This window comes from Meriones unguiculatus (genome assembly GCF_030254825.1).
Source record: "Meriones unguiculatus strain TT.TT164.6M chromosome 13 unlocalized genomic scaffold, Bangor_MerUng_6.1 Chr13_unordered_Scaffold_34, whole genome shotgun sequence".
In the NCBI taxonomy this organism is placed as follows: Eukaryota; Metazoa; Chordata; class Mammalia; order Rodentia; family Muridae; genus Meriones; species Meriones unguiculatus.
Genome location: NW_026843646.1, coordinates 820800 through 833474, shown reverse-complemented (window position 1 = coordinate 833474; position 12675 = coordinate 820800). Strand labels below are relative to the sequence as shown.

The 12675-nt window shown below is 39.4% G+C and overlaps 1 pseudogene; it reads right to left on the bottom strand.

Annotated features, from left to right (window-relative positions):
- Positions 1 to 2967: 2967 nt before the first annotated feature.
- LOC132650836 (zinc finger protein 120-like) lies at positions 2968 to 3687 on the bottom strand (annotated as a pseudogene).
- Between the last annotated feature and the right edge of the window lie 8988 nt (positions 3688 to 12675).

The following is a 12675-nucleotide window of genomic DNA, read 5'->3' as shown; positions in this document are numbered from 1 at the left end:
GAGGGAAAAATAAAAAACAATGGTTAAAACACAAATTATAAATAAAAACTGGAAACATATTCACATATTTATTCAGTGTGACAAATTTTGACCAGTGATGAATATATAATGTTATGCTGTTTCTTTCTTCCCACAGGTAATATTTGCTAATTGAAGACATGGTAAATATTTACTTGCAAGCTTATGCAAACAGTTCTCAGAGGGTTCCCAGTTCCCAAGGAATAAGGCCATGGAAGTTACCATGGAGGAATCCTAAATGTGGGCAAAGAGAAGGGTGGAGAGAGAGAGAGAGAGAGAGAGAGAGAGAGAGAGAGAGAGAGAGAACAAACAGAAAAAGAGAAAGAGAAGAAAAGCATATAGAAGAAAATAAAATATCTCGGTACTTCTGGGAGAGGATAGTCCCATTCCACTGGACTGAAAATTTAAGGGTGGAGGTGGGGAACGCCAATCTTACCCTTTAGAAGGTAGGGACTGAAGTATCCTGGGAGAACCTGGAAGCCAGAAAACCTTCTGTCAAAAAGGCACCTCAGCAGCTTGTCTTATGTGTGAAGTACAAAATATGGTTAAACGTTCATCCTTTAGATTTAATAGGTTTAGAGAGCAGAGATACACAAGTAAGTAATCTCTCCAAGCCATACATTAAAATCTTCCTGCCTATAAGTTGCTTTCTCATTCTCAGCTTATTTCTCTCCTACAAAATATTCAAAGAATGACATAATGCTATTGACAGAAAATATCTCATCTAGGGGAATACGTCTTTTCATCAATGACAGTCCAGACCAGATTAGAAATTCAAAGAGTCCATTGATTTATTACATGTCCTAAGGGAGATATAGGAATGTTCATTCAGAATATCCCTATTCCTGCCACACAGAGAGGTTGCAGTGATGACAGATGGGGGAGAGAGATTTAAAATCAAATTGAGACCACCAACTGGCAGCCTACGTGGTATTCTGACTGACATACATATACATGTATCTGAGAAGACAAGGAAAGAGTGAAAGAACTGGAGAGTTGACCTACCATAGCTGAGTAGATACAGAGACTACAGTAGGAGGCAGCTTGTGCTTAGGTAAAGACCTAGAATTAATCGCTCTCTGGGAATTTTATCCTTTCTTTAACATCCAAATCTACTTCCCTTTCTTTAACACTCAAATCTCCTTCTCCATGCCTCTTAGGTCTCTTTAAATGCCTGATTTCTCCAGCCTTCTATTGACATCTGTTTGAACCTCAGGCTCCCCTGACAACAACCTTCACAGCACCTGCAGTCTTCACCACTTAGGGCTCCTAACAGAATGTTTGTGTGCATCAGGGAAGCAGAATACAATCCACTTCAGAAAAGTTGGTCTTCATGCCTTCAAATTCTTCTTCACTTTTTACACTAGGTATCATCTCAAGCAGGTGTCCTTGTGGGCTCTCATTGCTGCCTATTTATGACGTGTGGGATAAACTCAGTCTGGTGGTTTTGGTCAAGTGGTCATGCACTTTTTAAACACTTGTAGTCTCAATTTCTGTCCTGATAATTTTGGATACTTCCATATTTTTGTGAAGATATTGGATTAGAAACTTCTTTCAGCACCAAGCCTAAGTTACTTTTTATGCTCTCAATATTCTCTTTCTTCTGGGTCATCAGGGATGAGTTAAAGATGAATTTAGGATTAACCTTTCACACCTCAAAAGGCTATTCATGACACATTTATGGGGCCAAATACATGGCTCAGCACCTAGGAGAACTGGCTGCACACTAGCATTTTCAAACAAATTTTATCCTTCAAATTGCCCTGAATCCCTCAATTATTACATGACAGTATTTTTACAATGTAAAAAGAAGACAATATTTTATTGATGTAATATCTCAACTAATCTAATTTGAGCATCAGGGAAACAGAACTTTAGGAAAGGCTTGTGGTGTTCAAAGCTGGAAATCAGTCCTCAATCATCATATTAAGAAGGCCAAAGGAGTTCCAACAAACTTGTCTCCCACTCTGTACATACCAGTCATTGTCTAAAAGCCCATAATGGCCTTACACACACACCAGAAATGTTTCTTTTTAAGTAAATATCCTTGCTGTTACTTTATCTATAACCTTGATATTACATATTTCCTATAGAATGCAGAACTTTAAGATGAAATGACATATGGATAATTCGGAGGAACATATGGATTCACAGAATCCAATCTTATGTATATATTCATATCACATCAAGCTATGTAGTGAGATGCAGTTGATGGATGATTAGACCACTTCATTACATCTCCAGGATAGTTCAAAACACAAAGCTTTGAGTTAACAAAATGGACACATTCTTACAGTTTCTCTTCAGTATGTTTCATTCATGAAAGTGAAGCCTATAGAAATTTACAAAGGCTTCACCACAGTGAATATATTCATAAGGATTTCTCTTGAGTATGATTTCTTTTATGGCTTTGAAAATTTGTGACATGCAAAGGCTTTACTAGTTATAGTCATATGGTTTATTTCTAGTATGAAAACTTTCATGTCTTTGGATATCATATCAATGTGCAGAGGCTTTACCACACTGATTACATTCTTAGAGGTTCTCTCCAGTATGTGTTCTTTTATGTACTTGAAGACTACTGAATTGTGAAAAGGCTTTACCACCTTGAATACATTGAAAATGTTTCTCTCCAGTATGAATCCTTTCATGCCTCTGGAGGTAGCAGCAAAATGGAAAGGCTTTACCTCATTGATTACCTTCATAGGTTTTCTCCTCAGTATGTGTTCTTTTATGCTTCTTGAGATATCCATGTTGTGAAAAGGCTTTCTCACACTGATTACATTCGTAGGGTTTTGCTCTAGTATGAATCCTTTCATGTCTGTAAAGGTTGCACCAATGTGCCAAGGCTTTACCACATAGATTACATTCATGGGGTTTCTCTCAAGGATGTATTCTTTTATGCCTTTGGAGATGTCCGTGTTGTGAAAAGTCTTTCCCACACTGATTACATTTGTAGGGTTTCACTCTAGTATGTATTATTTTATGCACTTGGAGATTTCCTTTTTGTGAAAAGGCTTTACCACACTGATTACATTCGTAGGATTTCTCTCCACTATGTGTTCTTTTATGTAGTTTGAGATTACTGTTATCTGAAAACGCTTTCCCACAGTGATTACATTCATAGGGTTTCTCTCCAGTATGTGTTCTTTTATGTACTTGGAGATGTCGGTGTTGTGAAAAGGCTTTACCACACTGATTACATTCATAGTGTTTCTCTCCAGTATGTATTCTTTCATGCTTTTGTAGACTACTGAGGTGTGAAAAAGCTTTCCCACACTGATTACATTCATAGGGTTTCTCTCCAGTATGTATTCTTTTATGTAGTTTGAGAGTACAGGTTTCTGAAAAGGCTTTACCACATTGATTGCATTTGTAGGGTTTCTCTCCAGTATGTGTTCTTTTATGTATTTGGAGATTTCTGTGTTGTGAAAAGGCTTTATCACACTGATGACATTCATAGGGTTTCTCTCCAGTATGTGTTCTTTTATGTAGTTTGAGAGTACCAGTTTCTGAAAAGGCTTTCCCACACTGATTACATTCATAGGGTTTCTCTCCAGTATGTGTTCTTTTATGCCTCTGGAGATGTCCGTGTCATGAAAAGGCTTTCCCACAATGATTACATTTGTAGGGTTTCTCTCCAGTATGTGTTCTTTTATGCAGTTGGAGACTACTGGGTTAGGAAAAGGCTTTACCACACTGTTTACATTCGTAGGGTTTCTCATAAATATGTATTCTTTTCTTTCTGCAAAGATAATTCAGATATGTGTAAGCTTTCCCATATTCATTACTCTGATGAATCTTTTTTTAAATGATTTATTTACTTATTAGTTATACTGTGTTTTTCCTGCATGTTAGATGAGGACACAGGATCTTATTATAGATGGTTATAAGCCATCATGTGGTTGCCTGTGAAATGAACTCAGGACCCTTGGAAGAACAGCCAGTGTTCTTAACCTCTGAGCTATCTCTCCAGCCACTGATGAATAATTATGTCAGTGAAAATTATGTTTGCAATTTGGTTTAATCTTAAAATGAAGTTACATCTTAACCTCTTATCACTTTCTTTACAGTCATAGTTTCCCCTTGATTGTGGGTTTCTCTACCTTACAAGATACCTTTGATGGTAAGAAACTTCATTACCTGGCTCACTGACAGCATCACTTTTTTCTATGTCTTTTTTCACATATTTAAAAAGACCTAGAAAGAGTCAGCTTTTCCACAGGGACTGCACTCATAAATTTTCCTATAGTTGTAATTACAGTGCATTCATAAAGGGAACCAAAATAAACACAACAATTTCCCCAGGGCCAGTAATCATAGGGATTTTCTGTAATGTGATTTCTTTGGCTATATTTCCATTGAGCTTGGAAATCTAATTAAGTATATTAGTTTAATTTTTAACAGTCCTCGTTTTGAGTAGACTTTCTGAAGGTGATAGGAGTTCATAATTCATTCGTTATTAATCATGAATGGATGAATGAACACATGAACAAATATAAATTTATAGTGTTGTCACTATCATGCTTTCTATTGTACACATGTACAGGATAGTTTAGAATGCAATAGTCTATGATGATATGCATCTGGAAAAACCCAACCAGGAAAAGTGGGCATTGCTGGATCCTTCCCAAAAGCATCTCTACACAGATGTAATGATGGAGATCTACAAGATCATTACTTCTATTAAGGAGACAATAAATATTCTTTAACAATTCTCTGCAGAGTGGAGGGAATTTCATGAAAGAAGTGGAAGATAGCAAGGGGAGGACAGAAGCTCCACAGGGAGAACAATTGAATCAACATATTTGGGCACAGTGGTCTTTTCTAAGACTAATACTCCAACCAAGGATAATTTACAAATATAACCTATAACCCCTGCTCAGATATAGCCCATGACAGCTCAGTGTCCAAGTGAAATTCCCTATTAATAGGAAGAAGAACTGTCTCTGATATGATCTCAGTAGCTAGCTCTTTGACTAACCCTTGCTGTGGGTGCAACAGCCTTGGCAGGCCACAAAGGAGGACTATATAGCCTGTCCTGAAGCATCCTGGGAAGCTAGGGTCAGACTGAAGGGGAGGAAGGACTCAAATATCAGTAAACTTGAGGAGGGGCTTGAGAAGATATGAGAAAGGGAGGGAGAATTGGGAGGTAATGGGGTGCAGCTGGGATACAATATGAATAAACTGTAATTAATATTAAAATATAAATAAAAAAGGAAGAACAACAAATGAAACATTTCCACATACACACAGTTTTAGTTTTTGTTCTTCAAAGACATGTGCCATGGGGATTATGGTTCATCCACAACAGTATTCTTGACCCTCATAATTTCCATCTGATTAAACTTCGAAACCTTACTTCAAGTATTTGAATAACATAACTATTGCTATGGAATATTTGCTCATGAGTGAGAACACATGCTAAAGAGGCTGTGGAGAAAGGAGAACTCTCTTACATAGCTGGTAGGAATGTAAACATGTACAACCTCTTTGGACATCATTCTGGCATTTTCCCAGAAAATTAGCAATGGTGCTACCTCAAGATCCAGCTTTCCTGGGTACATATTTGAAAGATGCTCAACCATATAACAAGGACATTTTGTTCAACTATATTCATTCCAGCTTTATTCATAACAGCAAGTTTCTTGAAATACCCTGGTCGTCCATCAGCAGAGGAATTGAAGAAGAAATTGTGGTACATTTGCACAATGGAATATTACTCAGCCATTAAAAATGAGAACATCGTGAAATTTTCAGGCAAATGGAGGGCACAAGAAAAGATGATCCTAAATGAGGTAACCCAGAAGCAGAAAGACACACATGGCATATACTTACTTATAAGTGGATATTAGACATATGATATAGGATAAACATACTAAAACACAGATTCCTAAAGAAGGTAAACAACAACAAGGACCCTAAGGAAGGGTCTTGATCCTCATTCAGAAGAGCAAACAGGACAGACATAGGAAATAGGAGAAGACAAGGAACAGAACAGGAGCTCTCCATAGGGGCCTCTGAAAGACTCTAGTCAGCAGGGTATCAAAGCAGATGCTGAGACTAATTGCCAAATTTTGGGCAGAGTGCAGGGAATCTTATGAAACAAGGCAGAGAGAGAAAGACCTAGAGGTGACAGGAGATCCACAAGGAGATCAACAGAGCCCAAAAATCACGGCCCAGGGGGCCTGCAGAGACTGATGAATCAACCAAGGACTCTACATGGAGAGGACCTAGGCCCCAGTTATTTTTTGTGGGTATTTAGTATTGCCTTTTCTGTTTCTGTGAGGAAACACAGTGTCTAAGGCAACTTTTTACAATAGTTTCCCTTGGCTCATGGTTCCAGAAGGATATGGGATCACTATGAAAGTGATGTGATAGCAAGTTTCAGATCTGGCAGCTGAAGAACTCACATCATCATCTTGAGGCATGAAGCAGAGAAGGAAACTGGAAATGCTGTGGGGATGTAAACTCTCAAAGCCCACCTCATATTACTTCAGCAGGACAGCATTTCTGAATTCTTCCCAAATGGCACTACCAACTGAGAAGGATTATTCTCTCTGACATCAAGCCTACATGCCTGCTTCCTGTTACATGAGCCAATTCATGATGAAGAAAAACTCTTTAAGTCAACCTTTAGAGGCATCAGAATCTGGGTTGCAGAAAGGAATGCATAGGCAGTTTCCTAGCAACTGAATCTCTAGTGGGGAGGAAAAGCATGTAGTGAAGCTCATTCCTTTCCCCAGGTCGCCGGACTTGTCTGCACCTGGCTGGCTTTCCTTTAGGCTGTGCTTTAACTTTAAACCAATGCCCAAAATTCTTTGGTCTCTCAAGGTCACATGTTTAGTAAAAATCAGGTGATACCCAGAGAGCTCATTGACAGCAGGAAGTTTATGGATGCCTCCATTTTCTTCTATGCAACAATAACCAAGAAGTCACATGGCATTTACCTTTTCATGAAATCGTTAGTAAAGAACATGGCAAATTCATGGTTGCCTCCATGGTGGTAAGGTTACTAGCCAAAAGATGATCAAACCACATGATTCCATTGTGCTCAAGGTCAATGGGGTGGTTTGAAAAAGAATGGCCCAGACATGTTCATGTATTTGAATGTTTGACAAATTGGCAGTGCCAAGGTTGAGTAGTGGGGCCTTGTTGCAGGGGGTATGGCCTTGTTGGAGGAAGTGTGTGACTGGGAAAGTGGGATTTGACTTCTCATATGCTCAAGCAGGCCTAGGGTGACTCTGCAGCTGGCTGATCAAGATCTAGAACTGTCACCTCCTTCTCCAGCCCCATCTCTGCCTGCCCACTGCCATGTTTCCCTCCATGGTAATCATGGACTAAACCTCTGCAAATGTCAGCCAGCTCCTATTCAATCTTTTTCCTTTCTATGTGAGTCCAAGGTCACCGCATGTTTTCATAGCAACAAAATCATAAGAAGAGTTAGCTCACCTTCAATGGATGGTGAGATCAACACTCATTAGGCACACGGCCCTGTGAGTACATGGTTTAGATGAGTCCAGTCAGACTCCCTTTTCTTTATAAAAGCATGTTAGTTTGGTGTGGATTCAGGAGGAGAAGATTTCTATGGCTGGGGTAATTAGGCAAGGAACAAAAGAAAGAATTCTGTTGTCTCAATCAGAAACTGTGGAGTCCATATATCTTAGCACAGGAACTGCAACTGTGGAAGCAAAGCCTTGTCATCCAGAGGTTGTACCTCCTCAGTCCCCAGGCACAAGAGGTTTCTGGACCCCACTGTATTGTGGTTGACTGTGATGGGGCTGAGTTCAGATGGATCTGGGACCTTTTATATGAGCTGGGATTTAATACTCTTTGAAACACACTTTCTGAAATAGGTTATCATCAGTAAAATATTGGCAGTTTGTGTGTGTGTGTGTGTGTGTGTGTGTCACTTTTGCTCAGAAAAGCATTGCCTTATGGCATTGAAGACAGTCAAAATTAACCACCCCAAGAGACTGCCATTAACTGCAGAGCTGACCTAAATGTTCCCATCTTTTTCTGTGGTTACTGGTAGGGAGGGAAACTACAGATAATGACACACAAACAGAGGATAGAGACTTGAACCAAAGTTTGAAGCCTGGATTGAAACCTAAGTTGGAATTCTTGCAGTGTTCAATCTCTCTCTAGTCAGGGTAGGGCAGGTGAGATGAAGGAAGCCTGTCACACAGCAAGAGAGGAGTTGGCTGCCCTGTGCTAACAGGAAATGATTTTTCTCTTCAGTTTATCTGTTTCTACTTTCTTTTTCTCTAGAGCTATCTCTACCTTGGTGGCTCACCCATGTTGGTTTACATTTTGCTCAATGTCTTTTTATGAGATTTCTTGCACCCAAATATCATATCAAACACATGTCTCAAACCTGAGATGACCCAATTACCAAAGCAGTACTTTTTGGTTATCTATAGCATTTCTTAATTTTGGTGTATGTACAGGTGGTTCCTGTTGCCCTGGTAATTTCCTTGGACCACAGTCACTGTAATATCTAGAGACCTGCACCCCAGGGTTTCTTTTACTCAGCTGGAGAATTGTCAAGGTACAAGGCCATTACAGAAGCTGGTGGGAGGCATTTATCTTTAAAGGATGATTCAGGTGGTTCCTTAACTGACTTACCTTCTGAGACTAAAATATGAATTGCTACAAATAATTGCCCAGACAAGACTACCTTTTCTCTTCATCAGGAGGATGTGCTTGTATAAAGGGAACTTTCCTAGTGAGAAGAACAGTTTCTCAATAGCAAATGCACTTAGTTTTATCCTAAAGAATGTGGTGACTGAATTTTTTTCTCCAAAATGTGTGGTCAGAGCTCAGAATATCCTTCACAATGTGAGTATGAAAGGATCTGGTGCATATAGAAAGGGGAGGAAGGGGAAGGAAGACATTGCTCCAGGGAAAGAAAGGTCACTGATCCTGGTCATCAAACACCTAGAAAACAGTCATGTTCCTGGGAAGGAAGTAGATTATGCTGAATGGAGGACATGTTGAGATTTGAATTCCATATGTTAAATACAAGTTTTACACTCTTTGAGAGAAAAGACTTAAGGTTGACATTTCTTTTTATATTTTTTTTAATTTTTATATTCATTTTAATTCCCAATCACAGTCCTCTGTTTCCTCTCCTTCCTGTGCCTCACTCTATTTGTCCCTCCCCTTGTCCTCAAAAAAGGGAGCCCTTTTCCACCTACGATACATCAATTCATATCAAGACTGAACTCCTCATCCTCAGGCCAGGCAAAGCAGCCTGGTAAAGATGAAGTAGTGAAAATCAGGTAATACAGTCTATGTCATAGATAGCACTTATTTCTTACAAGCATCTGTATGGCTGCATCTGTAGAAACCAGAGATTAACTGGAGAAGCATAGTAGGCTATTCTGATCTACCCCATGTCTGGAGAAAACTCTAGAGAGGGATGCCTCTCTATCTGGAAAAAAAGAATCTCAGTTCCTGGAAAGTTAGTAACCCATTTCTTGGCATATCTGTGTTTTTCAATTGTTGCTGTGTTAGCTTGTGGTTTTCCTACTGAGATGATTAAGATGGCTAATACATTGGTTTTAAATTGTTAAAAATTCTTATACCTTGTCTGTGTGTGCTTCTTAGCTTTAGCTATCAATGTTCTATAGCTTAGCATGATGTGAGGGAGTACTAACGGGGGTTCCTCAGATGACAATCTCTTGTGGCTATGTTTGTGGGTGAATACAGTTGTTGTGAATGCAATGGTAAACTCCAGGCACCGATGGTCTAAATTTATCTCAACACGTGGTGTGGGCTGGTTAAGAAAACATACAGAGAAGTAGACAGTGACCTTGTAAAAGAACATAGCAAGAAACAGTGTTTCATCATAATCCATGCCTTCATTTGATAGCCTGAGTTTCTTTTTTGAGCTCCCTCAATGTTTGGGGCCTGCTAGCATCAGCCAAAGAAGCCAACTTATCACCTGAGTTATTTCCATTTAGTGCAGTTAATGACAGCAACAGAGAAGAAAGGAAGAACAAAATTTGTACCCTCAAAATACGCTTGTCATTGTTAGAATATTCGAATATTATCGGTTTAACCAATACACGATATATAAGAAATCTAGATATCAAAAGCCACTTAATGCTTAACTTGGAGCTTAATGTTTTATTCCAGGAAGTACTGAGAGAAGATAGTGGCAAGAGAAATACAAGCTGTGGAGGTCAAGGTAAGGAGGATTCAGGGGAAAATAAACTGTGAATATTTAGCTAGAGGTTACATGATGGTTTGAATGATGATGGCCTAATATGCTTATGTAATTGAAGGCTTGGTGCTCAGCTAATGGAACTGACTGAGGAAATTTAAAGAGATAATGGAATAATTGGATGGGGTGTGTCACCCTGTGAGGTCTAAGTGTGGCCCCATTTCAAAAATTATACGGTCAGAGAGACAAACTTGTGAAAGAGGTGTCACCACACAATCTTCTATTTTCTGAGTTACGGGGCCAGTTGAGGACACTGTTCTGGTGGAGTTCATGGAGATGTGTGCATGTGTGAATGTGTTTTTGTGTGTGAGAGAGACAGAGAGAAAACAAGAGAACAAACACCCAAAGGGCCTGGGACTGTGTTGAGCCCCTAGGATGATGTATGTGTTACAGCTATGTAAGTGCCCCCAGTCTGTGTGTGAATCCCTCAGTCAGAAGAAATGGGAGGCTGTGTCCATGGAAGATACGATTCATCATTATCTTTTGTGAAGTCCTGAGTGAGTTTTCCTAAAAAACGAGCCATCTTCTTAGCCCTAAAAGAGCCACTTCTTAAAGTTTTGTATATCTTTCATTTATTTGGATGTTTTGTATGCATGTGTCCTTGTGTCATACTTGGAAAGGCCAAGGAAGACATCAGATTCTTTGGGATTCATTTACAGGGTATACGTAGCTAGCTTGTGATTCCTGCAATGGAACCTGTCTTCTATAACAACACCCAGTGCTAGTAACTCCCATGCCCTCTATAGACAATTTTTATTTAAAGTTATTTTTACAGGTGTCAATTAAAATATATTACAGCATTTCCCCCATTGTTGTCCTTTCTTTACCCTGTTCCAAATTCTTTCCTTCCAATGTCTTAAAAAAGAATGTGTGAGTAAGTATGGAACAATATACATAAAAAAAAAACCTTACTGAGTCCATTTATATGGTTTGTGTGGGTAAGGGTTTGTGTGCTTAACCCTTTATATAGGATATATAAATATGGAACTCATCAGTGCATGAGACCAATTCTCCCACTTCCAAGAGTGTTCTAATCTTCAATGCCCAAAATGAATCTGACTCTGAAGGGACCCGACCTGTCTTGGACAGGAAACATTAGCAAGCAAGGGGTGACAAATTCTTTACGTTACACATGATGCTGGCATAGCCTTGAAGTTCTGGAGCTGTAGGGAGGACTATGCACATTGATCTTAGCCAATCACTCTCCCTTTGTTCTGTGGAAGACCCATTATATCATTGATTTAGGATGTTTCCTTGGATGATATGCTGATGGCATGGCCTGGGTGTTCTGGAGCTGTAGGGAGGACTATGGACATTGATCTTAGCCAATCAGTCTCCCTTTCTTTTGTGGACCATTGGCCTAGGATGTTTCCTTGGATTACTTTGACATCTTGAAACTCCTGCCTCCTCTTTCTGAACACCATGACTAAAGGCCTGTGTTACCATGCCTGGCCTAGGTGGTTTTAACCTCCGTGATTCAATAGAATGTTGGGATGAGTCTAACACATAGTTACACTTAAGTATATTGAGAACTTACTTATATCTATGAAGCTGGTTTTTACTATCTGTTGCATAATGATAGAACTCTAATCTACTATGATGAGCATTAAAAACACAATTGTAAAGAAAAACAATTTTCTTTAAAATTAAAAAAGAAGATTTCAAGACAATCAACTCTAAATGAAGAACACTTTCTTTCTATTACTGTAGTTAGGACTAGAGCCTGTTTCCTACCTACCATGACTATTTGGACTCAGTGACTCATTCTCAAAAATCCCATTGAAAGAACTATATTATTGAGGTAGACAATGCCCAAATATCCTGTAGACACTAGGGAGTCAAGGTACGCAGATCTAGTATGTACACTAAGTTCCAGGAGAGCCTGAGAATCATACTGAGACTATTCGTTCAACTAAAAAAAAAGAGCGAGAACAATGTTTGAAAAAAATTATTTTTAAGTATTTATTTATCACAATTTATTCATTTTGTATCCTGGCTGTATCCCTTTCCATCTCCACCCATTCCCACCCACCCTCCCCATTTCTACATGTGCACCTTCCCTAGTCCTCTGATAGGGGGCTAAAGAAAATAGAGAACATAATGGTTAAAACACAAATTATTAGTGAAAACTGGAAACATATTAACATATTTATTCAGTGTTAATAATTTTGACCATTGGGAGGAGGGGCAAGATGGCGGAGCCGGGAGGACTCTCATTCTGAGCAGCAGCACAGCAGGATCAGCACAGTGACCAGCAATCAGAACTCTCAGCCATAAAACACAGTCATTGTGTTTCCCACGTGAGAGGATACCCCACGGTGGGGGATTCAATCAGCTTTTAACTCACCCGGCTAAACCGCGGAAGAGATCCAGGTTCCGCCAGACGCTTGGCTGCCGGCCGCCAGCCCCAGCCCAGAGCCACAAGC